Source organism: Corvus brachyrhynchos, unplaced genomic scaffold (genome assembly GCF_000691975.1).
Source record: "Corvus brachyrhynchos isolate BGI_N302 unplaced genomic scaffold, ASM69197v1 scaffold346, whole genome shotgun sequence".
In the NCBI taxonomy this organism is placed as follows: Eukaryota; Metazoa; Chordata; class Aves; order Passeriformes; family Corvidae; genus Corvus; species Corvus brachyrhynchos.
In genome coordinates this window covers 772923-785748 of record NW_008238644.1, presented here as the reverse complement: position 1 = coordinate 785748, position 12826 = coordinate 772923, and the positions used below count along the sequence as shown (strand labels likewise).

At 38.0% G+C, this 12826-nt stretch overlaps 1 long non-coding RNA gene across 2 annotated transcripts in view; it reads left to right on the top strand.

The window, feature by feature from the left end:
- Nucleotides 1–971: 971 nt before the first annotated feature.
- The window catches only part of LOC108447469, a 113190-nt gene continuing 101335 nt past the window's right edge, over nucleotides 972–12826 (top strand). For both annotated transcript variants that reach the window (XR_001863049.1, XR_001863050.1), the window contains exon 1: nucleotides 972–1047. This is a non-coding gene — a long non-coding RNA (uncharacterized LOC108447469). The remainder of the gene's footprint in view (nucleotides 1048–12826) is intronic.

The window sequence follows — 12826 nt, the reverse complement described above, 5'->3', positions numbered from 1 at the left end:
GTGCGGTGCTGCCAGGCTTGGGCGCAGGGCTTGGTGCCATCCTGCTCCGGGAGCACGGCGTTCGCAGCACCTCGGGGGTACTTGTCCGGCTCTGCGGCCGGGCGGTGCAGGGCTCTCGCGCCTCTGGTCATAGCTTAAAGTCATTTAGCGCGTGAAAATTCCGTGTCTCTCACCTCCCTGCTTTCTTTGGCCACTAGGTTGTTTGGGGCAGAATTTCCCAAAGTGCTCCCATCCAGCCCTACTCTCTGAGGACAGTCTCACCTGTATCCTGTTGCCGTTCAATTGCGTGTTTTGCATCAAGGGTTTATCTTTCTAATACAAACGTTTTAAACAACGCAGTTACTGCTTGGCGACAGGTTTTGTGACCCCTGGCAACAGGGAGCAACGTGTGAGGGCCTAGTGAGCACAGTAAAATTCAGAGACCTTTCAGGAAAGGATAATTTGGAAAGGGAGAGAGTTAGAATAGATGTATAGTCCCGCTGTTTGTGTTCAGTTTTAATGGGCAACCTATATATATTTTATATCAGTGAACACGTGTTTGTAGAAGGTAATTTCCATCGTATACAAATGAAAGTGACCTCATTAAGGCAGACAGTGATACTAAAAATGGCTACTGACACAGCAAGTTGAAGAGTTGAGTCCTGCCTGAATTTCTGCAGGTATAAAAGATTAAAAAAAGTGTGTCCAAATAAAAATCACAAGAGAGTCATCTCTCCTGTAGACCCATATCTTTTAGACGAAGGCTGTAAGTACAACAAGTATTTGGGGAGCTTTGCCATGCACGCAGCATTTAAGAGAAAGAAAGGGAGGAGAGAATGTTGTCCAAAAGGAGTGAGTTAGGAGAGACACACAAGAGAACAAAAGAAAAGTGGTAGAGAAGGAAAAGAAAAAAAATGGTAGTATTTACAAAGGGGAAAAGTAATGATGACCTTTGTTTTGTCTTTTGCTCTGTTGAACCACGTTTCTTAACTGCTGGAAAGACACTGAGAAAGAGAGATGGGCAGATCCTATACTTAAGAAAAGCAGAGGAACTTCATATGGTGAAAGGTAAGATTAATTATGGCTTTTTTTTGGTCCAGGTCTCTGACTTTGTGAATAATGGGTATTTATTGGTAAAACCTTATAAGTAATCGCAGTGTTCTGTAACTGCAGGGTTAAGCGATCCTTTTCTGATGATAAGCCCTTCACATAGCTTTTATGAGAGACAGTTTTGGCATATGCTTTAAATACCTTCAGTGAATGTTGTGTATTCTGAAGTATTTTATGGCTGATAGAATTTCACTGTTACCTAGTTTTACTTATTACCATTTTCTGAAATTTCTGGTTCATTATCCCTCTTTTCCCTTGGGTACTTCCAGTATCTTGTTCAAAATGTTCCAGATGGAGTCATTCCAGTCGTTCATATAACATCATATTAGGAAGAGAAATTAATAGATGATGTGAATTTAAATTCATTTTTACAGGGTTATTACTTTAAATGCTTTTTTTATTTTAAGCTGTTTTGGTCTTACTAGATGTGCAAGGTTAGTACAAGAACCTGTTGAATCTGTTTAGAGTTGCAAGTGAGTAATGAGCTTTCATGGGGGGTTTGGGATTTGCTTTTGGTATTTTTCCACTGTATAATTGTATTTTATGTGGGGATTATTTATTTTGGGGAAAATATAGGCCAGAATGTTCTCATGTTCTGGAAGCAGCTTTGTTTTACATTCAGGTACCTTATAGCGTGATTTTGTATCATGTGTTTCATCACCTAAATAAAATAGGGGTTTTCTTTCTTGATCTAAGGAAAAATCTCCAGGGTACTTAAAATCTCAAGTCTAACAATTCTAAATAAAATACAAATATCAGAAAATGTGTGCTACTACCAAAGGTGAATAAATATTATGTTGAGAATCCCCTGTCACAAAACTGTCTTACTTGGTTTGTAGAAACCTTGTACTATATATTGGAGCACTCACCAGAAGATTTAACAATTTCTAGCAGCATGTAAATAAGGCCTTGCAATTAGCAATCCTTGTGTATTGCTTAGCCTTCTGTGTGATGAGTGGTAAAGGGACTTTAGCAGGTTTTCTCAGGATTGAAGATAATCATTCAAAGTGTACAGCAGTGAATATGAAAAAGAAAATTCATTCTGATCTTAGCAGATGATCAGTTTATGTTTGGCATCTTAGATGCACTTTACTGTTTTCTGTTCACTGTGGCTTTCACATGCTAACACCAATCCCAATTTATCTCCTCTTGGTGCAGTACCTCACATCTCAGCAACAGGAAGTTCTGCAACCTGTGTCTGTACTTCTGTAACATCTACTTCATTTCGTTGCCTCTATCTTAGCTTTTCTTAGGGTCTCCCTAAATTTAATTTTGATAGAACAAAGACTACATAATTCCCATTACAGAAAGTGTTACTGCTTTCTCTGGAGCTAAAACAATGCCTGGTACATCATTTATAAGGACTCAGGTCTGATCTCATCTAGATAGGCAAGCATTGCTGTGTTCCTTGTCACATTCACTCAGTAGCTGATTTTACAGGGGTCAGTACACAGCAATAGGGGCTGGGATATCTTGTGTCAAAATCCGGTCAAGGGACTTGATCAGCTGCAGTTCCTTTCCAAAGTGGGGACAGATGTGGTGCAGTATGTTCCAGGAAACTGGGGGTCAAAACTGAAATTTCAGCTGTTAATAACCCATGAAATACAATTCAGTACAATTATTTGTATTGAATGGTCGCTATTTAATAGTAGAAATTCATGACAATCTGTACTGTGTTGGCATTTGAACAGAAATTGCCTTTTACTGCATTTTAGAACATCAAACAATGTGAAATGTGATGCTGCAACTGTATTCTTTTGTCAGTAATTCCATCATAAGGACTTCTACCAGCCTTCTACATTTTGCCCCCTTTGCCTTAATTTTATTCTGTCTCTAATTCTAATATTATGGTTGAAATATTGCATAATACTTACATTTTGCCATGCTGTTCCATTTTTCTCTGTACATATCATAAGAAATTATGACTGTCTTACGTTTGGTTCAGTGAACATATCTCTAGTTTCTTTAGATGATTCTCTTATTCTCAGATTTTTTGCAACACTGTGTTTTCTGAACAAGTCTCAGAAAATGTGGATCTTTGGCTCTTTTTTTTTTTTTTTTTTACACACACCTTGCCCCCCACACCCTGCAAGTAGAGCATATTTCTGGTTTGTAACACATCACTGACATCACTAGCCTTGTCAAAAATTTGGGCATTATGAATAGTCATAGATTGTTGGTGACTTACAGCAAAGTTTTTTTGTGTCTGAGAAGTGTTTTAAATAAGAGGTATATACAACAGGCCAAAATGTTAAGTATTCTTCTCAGTACTCTGCAATGTGCTAGACACCCCTAGGCCCCCACTGCCCCCAACACATGCACTGTCCTGCCTTGTCCTTTTTACATTAGATCTTGGTGCTGAATTTTCCTTGTATTTGCACTGGGCATCAGTTGTGTGAGCATGAGACAGGGCAGGTCTGCTGCTGACTTTTATCTGCTAAGTGACTTATTTCTAAACTTATAGATGGCTAATATTCAGAGACCATCCTGGTCCTTCTGCTTTTCTGAAGGTTAAAAGAAGGTTGCAGCTACAGGCTGAGCCCCAAGCTAGCTGATTTAGAAACATCTTGTGTAGCTCTCCGTAGCAATCTTTTTTGATTGAGATACATGGCTTCATGCTGAGGTAATCTGCAGGGGAAGGAGAGCTTGTAGTAATGAGCTCTCCTTCCCCTGCTGATTATTATGTCCAATCCACAGGCAACTCTGCAGTATGTGGCTGCATAAAACACTTTTAAAGATAAGACTGATGAACACCTTTTTATGGCCATGAGTCCACAACCAGGGTTCATGCCCTCAGAAATGCTGAAAACTTTTTTAAAATTAATCTGCACTCCTGCTATAAAGGGAGTAGGTATCTTTACTTCATCTAATTGATGCTGTCTGTCTAGGTTTATAATTATTTGGGGGTTTAATCTGTTTTCAGATGCAAGGTGTTACTGCAAGTTTTAAAAAAATCGTGTAGAGCTATTTCTAATAGGTAAGTAATAGAAAGTTTGCACTACTAAACTAAAATATTAATGACTTCCTTTGTTCCTTAATAAAATCTACTTTATATGACAGTTAAAATGCTTGGGAATTCTTCAACAAATTCTACTGTGTTTGGCTAAGTACCTTTTCATTCCATCTAATCAGGAGACACTTAAAGAAGAGAAAATGAACTGCCCTCACCATTTTGAATTAACCACAAAAGATATTCCTGACAAGAACTGTAAGGAAAAGAATTCATGTTCAGAAGAAATTGCATTTTCTAACTGGTCCTGTATGTTCTTTTATGACTAAAACATTACTTTTTGACTATTGATAAAACACTAATAGAAATGGAAAATGCAGTTTTCCTCTGAATTATCTTCCTCTCTGAGCTGTTTTCCCTGAGAGAAGTGCTTCCACATCAGGGGTCAGTTTAGTTCTGTTTCTTCTTGGCTTTTTGGTGGGAAGGTTTTTTTACTTGTGTTTTAGGGGGTTTTGAGGTCATTTTGTTTGGTTGATTTGGAATATTAGTGTATAGTCTGTTTCAGAGCAGGTACCAATTATGATTTGTTATATTACTGGGAAGAAAATTAATAAAAAATTAAGGAAAGATGTTGGTTCTAGCTGATACAGGTTGTTTTTCTGTTCTTGCTGTCTAAAAATATTTGTGATAAAGGGGAAACTTACAGAACAGATATGCATATAGATGTCTGTATAGAATTGCTGGGCATGTTTATGATTGTGATGATTAGAGAAATGTATAAAAGTCAAATCTAGAACTGATTGGTTTGATGTGTGATGATTAAAACTGGTTTTAGCATTCTATGTAAGATTTAAAAATAGTTAGCTTCTGACTTGCTCTTCCTAATAAGCTCATGTGTATATTACAGAATAAGTTTTGTGAGTTTCACTGCAGTAATAACCATTCTATCTGTTTGTGATTATTGGTTTTATATATGTTGAATTTTAGGTCATATCTTGAAGTACACCATCTCATATTTTCTCTGTATTTTTTATTTCTTTGTTTTAAGGATTCTTTTTTTAATATATTGGACTTAATTGCTTTCTTAATTGTCTGTCTTGATTTCCACCTCCTTATTGTCCCCATTAGCAAATACAGAATATTTTAATCACATGTTACTACTTAGGTGAAGGGTTACCTTTCTTTAGGTATACTTGCAAAGAGAAAGCAGTCTGCTCTCAGTTATTCCTACCGTGTTAATCTAAATGTACACTGGAGTACTCCATATTGTGTTTTAATCATTAATAAACATGTCAAACGAACCTCATTTCCAGTACATCATCAAGCAGAAATAAAAATATAATATAGGTCTGTTTTGTCCAAAATCAGAACATAGTTTTGAATTGAGAGCTTATATCCCCTTCATTGTGGATAAACTGTATAAAATACATTGTATCCTCTCACAAAATGAAGTTTAACATACATCTCTTAGATGAGTTTTTTTCTCTTCGAAGTTTAATATGCTTTCTTCCTTTGTTATGGCTGGGTGAGCTGTTCCAAGAGGGTTTTTGCTGGCTCGCTGTGGCCGCTGTCGCGGTTGCCCAGCTGGGTGGCGCCCGGAGCCCGGGAACATTCCCGAGCTGTGCCAGGGGCTGATCCCGCAGGTGGCTGTGCCAGGGCGAGCGCTGCTCGCCTCCTTCCTTGTGCCGCTCCTCGCAGACAGCGCTGGTTCCGTTCTAGGGTAGAAGCAGCGATGGTTAGAACAGGGACAACAAATTATTTTCGTAGCCTGCACTATAATTTACTTGAAAAATCAACTTGAAAGTATCTCCTGTGGGTAATTGAATTTCTTTGCATTAAAGGGAGGGAGGACGCTGACGCCTTGTGCAGTGCAATAGGCTGTGGCACAGCCGTATATTTCGGTAACCAAGAACTGTCTGTGTAGAACTTCATGTTACTGTGTGCTTCACTTAGATCTAATTTGGTTTCCTACTCCCAGCTCCAATTGATGCCATGAAGATTTTTGCCTTTTCTTGTATACCCCTGTTATACCTTTTTACAGCTTCTGTATTCCCAGTGCTTTTTGCCTACATTCTTGGACCTGTTTGTCAAGCTAAGAGACTAAACATTTTAGAAGCTTCCTAGCTAGGGATCAGTGTGCCCCAGAGCCCAAGGTCCTCTCCAGAACACATTCTGTAAACCAAGATAGAACCATCCAGGGGAAATTTCCTTGGGGAGGGGGGCTCACTTGAGCCTCTCATTGGGGAATCTTTGATAGATATGCTAATTAGTAAAGCCTATAATGTTATACCCAATGTTGGGGGAGACACGAGGAGGAGAGACACAGAGACACAGGGAAAGACTCGGTGGGGTACATCTCGATGCACATGACCTGGACGTGTACACCTAAGGATCCTTAAAAATAAATACCAAGGTAAAATCCCTTTTCCCCTTCTAACTGTGTATGCCTCTTGATTTTAAGACCAGGAAAAGGCATCACAATCATAGTCCTTCTTTACTACCAGCACCACAACTCTTCTGCAGCTCCTGCATTGTTTCATTACCCTGTAAGTTCAAACACCTGTGGAGTAGCTGTAAGTCCTGCTCCTCAAACATGCTAAGATTAAGGAAAAATAATTTATTCTAATGGTCTGAAAAGCCACATAATGTTATGGGAGGACTACACTGTGTAATCATTCAATAAATGTATTTTCTTCATACTCAGAGTGAAGGAAGGATGCCAGTTCTTCGGAGTAGAGGGCAGTAGTGATTTAATCACGAGGAAAAAAGAGAAAAGCTATTTTCATTAGAAGTAGAAGAACCCTTGTATCTCTGACATATATGACAGCAAAACAGTAGCAGAATTTTCTGGATAAAGAGGTGTTGTGAATCTTCAGTGTTTTAATGAGAGTAGAAGTTTAGTTGAAAGGCAACATAATATCCACTGCCCAGTCCTACAGGTTATTTTAAAGAAAGAGGATGTCTGGACAGTGTAGCCAAAATGATAAATCTGGAATGGGATGATCAAAGTGTTCTTTTCAAATAGAGAATTCAAGGTTTGGTGCTAACTTGAGCATGTCCGGAAATGTAGTGCTGGTAGTGCCCTGTGAAGTTAGTTTGTAAGGCTTCTATAAAATGTAAGCTCAAATGCTGCAGTGGTACTAAGTTCAGTATCTCTGCTTCCTTTATTTTGTCACTTTTCTTTTTTCACCTTGTTACATTATTCAGTAATTTCTTAAAGTTCATGTTTTTTACGAATGGGAGGGGTTTTTTTAAAGCTAAGTTTATTAGGTTTGGTATTTTGTAGGACTAAGTTCATATTTATACTCAAGTTTAAACTTTGTGATTAATTTGTTCACGTTCCCTTTTACATTCTGTGTGAATTGTGTTCTTTGCTATCATGCTTTACTGTGAGGGTGACCAAGCACTGGAACAGACTTCCCAGGGAGGTTGTGGAGTCTCTTTCTCTGGAGATATTCAAAACCTGTCTGGATGTGACCCCGTGCAACCTGCTCTGGGTGACCATGCTTTAACAGGGAGGTTGGACCACCTTCCAACCCCAACCAATCTGTGACTGTGACTTTTTCGTTTGTTTTTTTATTTTATCACTTTGGGGGGTTTTGCTAACAGTTCTGTGTTTTTTGCCTCTATATAACAACTAACAATTTATAGTATAGTGTCCTAAATTGTTTTGACTTGCAAACATTCAAAGAAAAGCTGACATTTAAAAACATGATTACATAAGTTTAGCCTATAAAAATTGAACCTTTTTAATTTATATGTTCATTGATGAGAATGCAGATATAAGTTTGTGAAATTAGTAAGTTGGTCATATACAGAACTCAGAATCAACAAGTCTCCTGCTAGGAGTCTCATCAGAAAGGAGGTGTTACCTCCTCTGGAAATGTCTTTTCTCTACTTCCTTGGTAACATCTGCATACATAAGGAATGGATTTATATAAGTAAATAAGTAATAATAATCCTCTGTGGCATTTAAACATCTGACATACTTGAATTTAAAGTGTGCACAGAAATTACCAGAGTTAAAACTAAATGCAGTTAAATCTGTGCAAAGCCTGAAAATAACAGTTCTGGATATAAATATTTAAACCTTCTTGAAGCCTGATGTATCAGTTTTGGCAGTGTTGGAAACAGTAGAGCCTCCAGTGTTGTTACCGCCCATGAAAATGGCACCGCGCAAGTGCAGCGTAATAAAGTTTTGCAACTTTAGATTCCCACATATAAATTATTTCTATTCTGAGTGCTTAAAATCTAAAGCCATAACAGTTTTTAACCTCAGGAACTATGGAATCATGTTGATGAGAGAGAGCAGGACTGTAAAGCCACTACAGTATTTACTTATTTATTGTCTATGACATATTGTGTCACTGTTTATAATGGTTGTACAATACACCACAAGCTACCAGAAACATCATCATCCATACTGTATGTTCTGCACAAAGAAACTGGACATCTGAAGGAACTTGTTGCTGTAGTTCTATTCTGTATGTTTTGTTAAATGCCTGCTTCCATTTTAGTAAGGTAGCAGTTACTTTAGCTAATTTGTTTCCTTGTTTGTTTTTAATTGCCAGTTACCACATACAGGTGGTAATTTTCTCTGCAGCTTCAGAAACAAGAGAATAAACAAATAGCTGCTGAGTACTGATGTATTTTGACAGAGTGGACGCTTCCCCACTCCAAACTGTAATTCTGCAACACACCAATTTTTAGCCAATATAGAAGAGCAACAAATGATCGATTCATCAGTATACTTTCTATTAGTATTAATTATGACTGTAGCTGTTTGTTTTAAAACATCACTCTTTGCAAGTATAATCATTAATTAGTAATCTTCAGATTGTTAATAATGAGCCCTGAGTTTGCATTTATTTTTTTCAGAATCACTGGGAAACTGTTTTTATGTCACTGTATGCAAATGTTTATGTATCTGCATTGGAATGATGTCCTTAGCTTAGCACACTGTGTTGTGCAAAGTGAAAGAAGAAGTACAGAGATGTGAGAAAACTTAACATGCTTTTCTGACTTTATTAATACTTGCATTTTTTTGTTTTCAAAGCCTTTAGAATGTATTTCCTATATTAAGCATATTTAATTTGGAGAATATGTGGGAGGAAAGTGCAATGAATAATTTCTTTGAAGATACATGAAAAACGTTGACAGGTTTGAAATAAAGCATACTAGTTTCCTCCTGAGATTCATACTACTGTGTGATCTGCGCTATTATCTGTAGAGAATGTCATTGTACATCAGAGAAACAAAAATATCTTCAGCAGATTGTTTTATTGAACTCTTAATATATATGAAGAAACATAATGCCAGCACTTCTACTACATTGTTGTCATTGAATAATAAATCATTGCTGTAGCTGCCTCATGGGGTATGTAGCAATGCTGATGGTGGCAGTCTAGACCTGAGCTGACGTGGATTATTTTGAAACACAGAGCAAAACAGTAGACAGCAGGGCTTGGCAGAACAGTTCTGGAGCTAGAACCTGGTGACTAATCACAAGAAAGGAGATAACAGAAATTAGGTCTAACTGAAAAATGATGTTATCTTTCACAGTCCTTAGATATCCTTCAAAACCTAATTATGAAACTGTCGTATAAGCATTAATGAACATATTTTCAACACTCCTAGTAGGTCAGAGATGATCTATCCTAATATACAGATAGAAACTGGAAGACAAGTGGCTTTATTCCAGAAGTGATGAGCCTTTTATCCCGAGGGAGGTGCTAATGCAGGGGGCTTGGGAAAGAAGGTCTTAGGGTGCATCTTCCAAATGCAGTGCCTCAGTCACATAAGGCTGTGGGGGTTTTAAGGAGAATTTGCTTGTTACGTGCATTTCCAAGGAAGCAAAGCTGTGCTTTTGTGGTCTGTGCTTCTGCCTTTTTCTTGTCCCGTCTTTGGAACTGAACTGTGAGAGTGGTATACCTGCGTGAAGGCTCCTGATCAGACACAGTGAGTCTGTCTGGTCTGGCTCCTCAAGTGATGCACCCTTGAGACACTGTCTGGCCTGTTGTAAATAACTCATTGAGCAGTGATGTGTGTTGCCATCCACCAGTATAATTGTGTGTAGCATTTGTAACATGAGATGTTGTGTCACATTATTAAAAGTTTAACAAATTCTTGTGATTGCTTACCCAATTATTAAAAATAATCTGCACAAACACAGTAGACTTACCTGAAAACAAGAAAAAGAAAATCTGACGAGTCCAGCAGTAAAAAGCCCCAACAAACAAACATAATTGTTCTGTGACCTTTTTTTTTGTTGTTTTTTCTATGAAGGAATCTTCTGTAATGTGCAAATGTTGAATCTGTGAAGCTAATTAAGCACATAAGGATCCAGCTGTAATAGTGATCAAAACTTGCTGGTTCAACAGACTAATTTGAGGGGTTTTTTAGTATTAGCACATCCTGCACATATGGCCCACAGTCGACGATCTGGAGCTGCTCATAGCAGCAAGTTAATGTTAGGGGTTTTATAAGGAAGTATTTGTTGGTGGCAGTTGTGGAATCAACATGTGGTCTAAATCTGACTGGTGCTTCCAGTGCTGTTTGTGTCTGTAAGGGTAAAAAGGAAACAGTGACTGATACTGCTCTCATTACCCTCATACTGTATGAAAAGGAGGTACAGTGTTTTAATAATTTGGTGGCTGAGATTCTTATTGGAGAGACCTTCAGGTGATGAATGGTGACCTTGCTAGAAGTTATAACTGCAGCAACAAGGAAATACTGTTGGTCTTATACAACTCACTATTGAGATTTACTTGCTCATATTTGTTTAATTATAGTATATTGCTGGCATTTTCTTTATGTTCTTTGTGACAGCATCAAAGAATGAAAATCATCTTGTTTTACATCCTTTGGAAACACAGAAAGCACTTTTTAGGTTACCTGTCTCACAAATCAAAGTGGGCTATCTTGTAAAATGTACTTTAATAAAATCATTTTAAAGCATCTCTGTCATTGTGATTTGCAGATCATGAGCTGGTAAGTCTTAGCATTTAAATTCAAAATTTGAAGTTTAGATGTTTCTGTGGAAAGAGAGACAGAATCTGTTTGGTATTGTCTTAATAAATTATCTGAAGTAGCTACTGGATTGCAAGTACACAAGTGCTTGTAACAGACTAGTAAGGCACTTCTAGTACATCACTTATGTACCAGTCACAGTGTCTGGAGAGAGACTTTTCTTAATGTGAAAATACAGTGCTTTTGGCATAATACAGCCACCTTTGACCTCTGTAAATGGCTCAAAGGAAATTTGGAATGTTGGAAAGTGACCAGCAAGTTGTCTGAGGCGAGATGAATGGATGTGATGTTACCTTGCAAAACCTGCAGAGCATCAACAGGGCTTCTATTTTGGTGGGAATCTATGCAAGGCACTGATGCTACTTAGGCTCCATATTTGTAAAAGCACATATAGTAAAGAACTTTTCTTCAAATATGGCAGTGAAATCAGTACTTCCACAGCGAATAAAGCAACCTAGACTCGGTGGATAATTTGCTGATGCTGCATCCCCTTCTCTCCAGTTTCACTCCAAAGTGGTAAGAATGGGTTTTATTAGTAATTTTTAAGGGACTTAAATTGTTTTAAGCATTTTTCTCCTAACTGAGCAAAATAATTCAGAAGTTTTTTCTATGTTTGATCAAAACAAGCTTTTCAGATTCCTTATTTTAATAATAATTTGTGACAATTAGCATCAAGGAAGGTTCTTATTAAACTTGGTGGGAAAACCCCCAAAATTCACAACAGGGAACTGCAGCACAGGTTGTCTGGAGAGGTCGTGGATTCTCTGCTCTTTGAGTTACTCAAAGCTCACCTGGACAGGCCCTGATCAACCCAGCCTAGCCCTGTTTGGAGCAGGGTGTTCTGACTTAATGACCTCCAAAGGTTCTTTACAACTCAAGGTGCTCCACAGTTGTGGTGTGGTTTTTCCAGCACTAGGAAAGGTAAGGTGCAGAAAGGAGTGCATTTAGCAAGACAGATCAGTAGTAGCTGATGATACAAAATAGTTCTGCATTTATACTGCTGAAAATAGGAAATAATTCTGCAATATTATTTTTAATAAGAGGAAGACTTGAGTTTAATCCTCAACAGAAAATTTAAACCATCGACAATAGTCTGCCAAAGCCCACAGTTCTCATGGCTGGTAGTTTTTTTGCCTTAGACCTTAGCTGCAACAGTGGCTGTGCAAATCCTGTTAGCAACAAAGTGGTAAAATTTCAACCACTACAAGGAAGAAAAGGCTAGAGGGGAAAGAGAAATGCTAGATATTTTCTACCTCTCTGCATCTGTTGAAAATGTTATCCTAAAACTGCCAGTGAAGTTATTTAAATGCTTGACTTAGTGCCCGTGTTTAGGGTACATACTTTAGTGTAGGCACCTATGGTGTCACCACACTGGCTGTACACTGAATATAAGCTGAGCTGAAGCCTGGCCTTTTACCAGTCTAAAACTTAGTAGCTGGAGTTTCAGAATTTGGCTCAATGACCCAGCAGGGCAATTCTAGCTGCTGTTTTTCTGTGGGAGTATTTGTCTTAGTCACACCTATGAACCTCTAGTAGTGTTAAGATAGAAGTGGAAGAGCATATGAAATAGTCAGTGTGTAATAATAAGTGTAGATGACATTCCTGATGTGCTGAGAAGCATTTGATCTTCCAGGTATATACTTTCAAAATACCACTCCCCGCACTCTTTGTGTTTGACTCCTTAGGTTGTAAAGCTTGAGTAGGAGAGACACTGAAGGAAAGAAGTATGAGAAATGTGTAGTCTTCACAGCTTCAGTC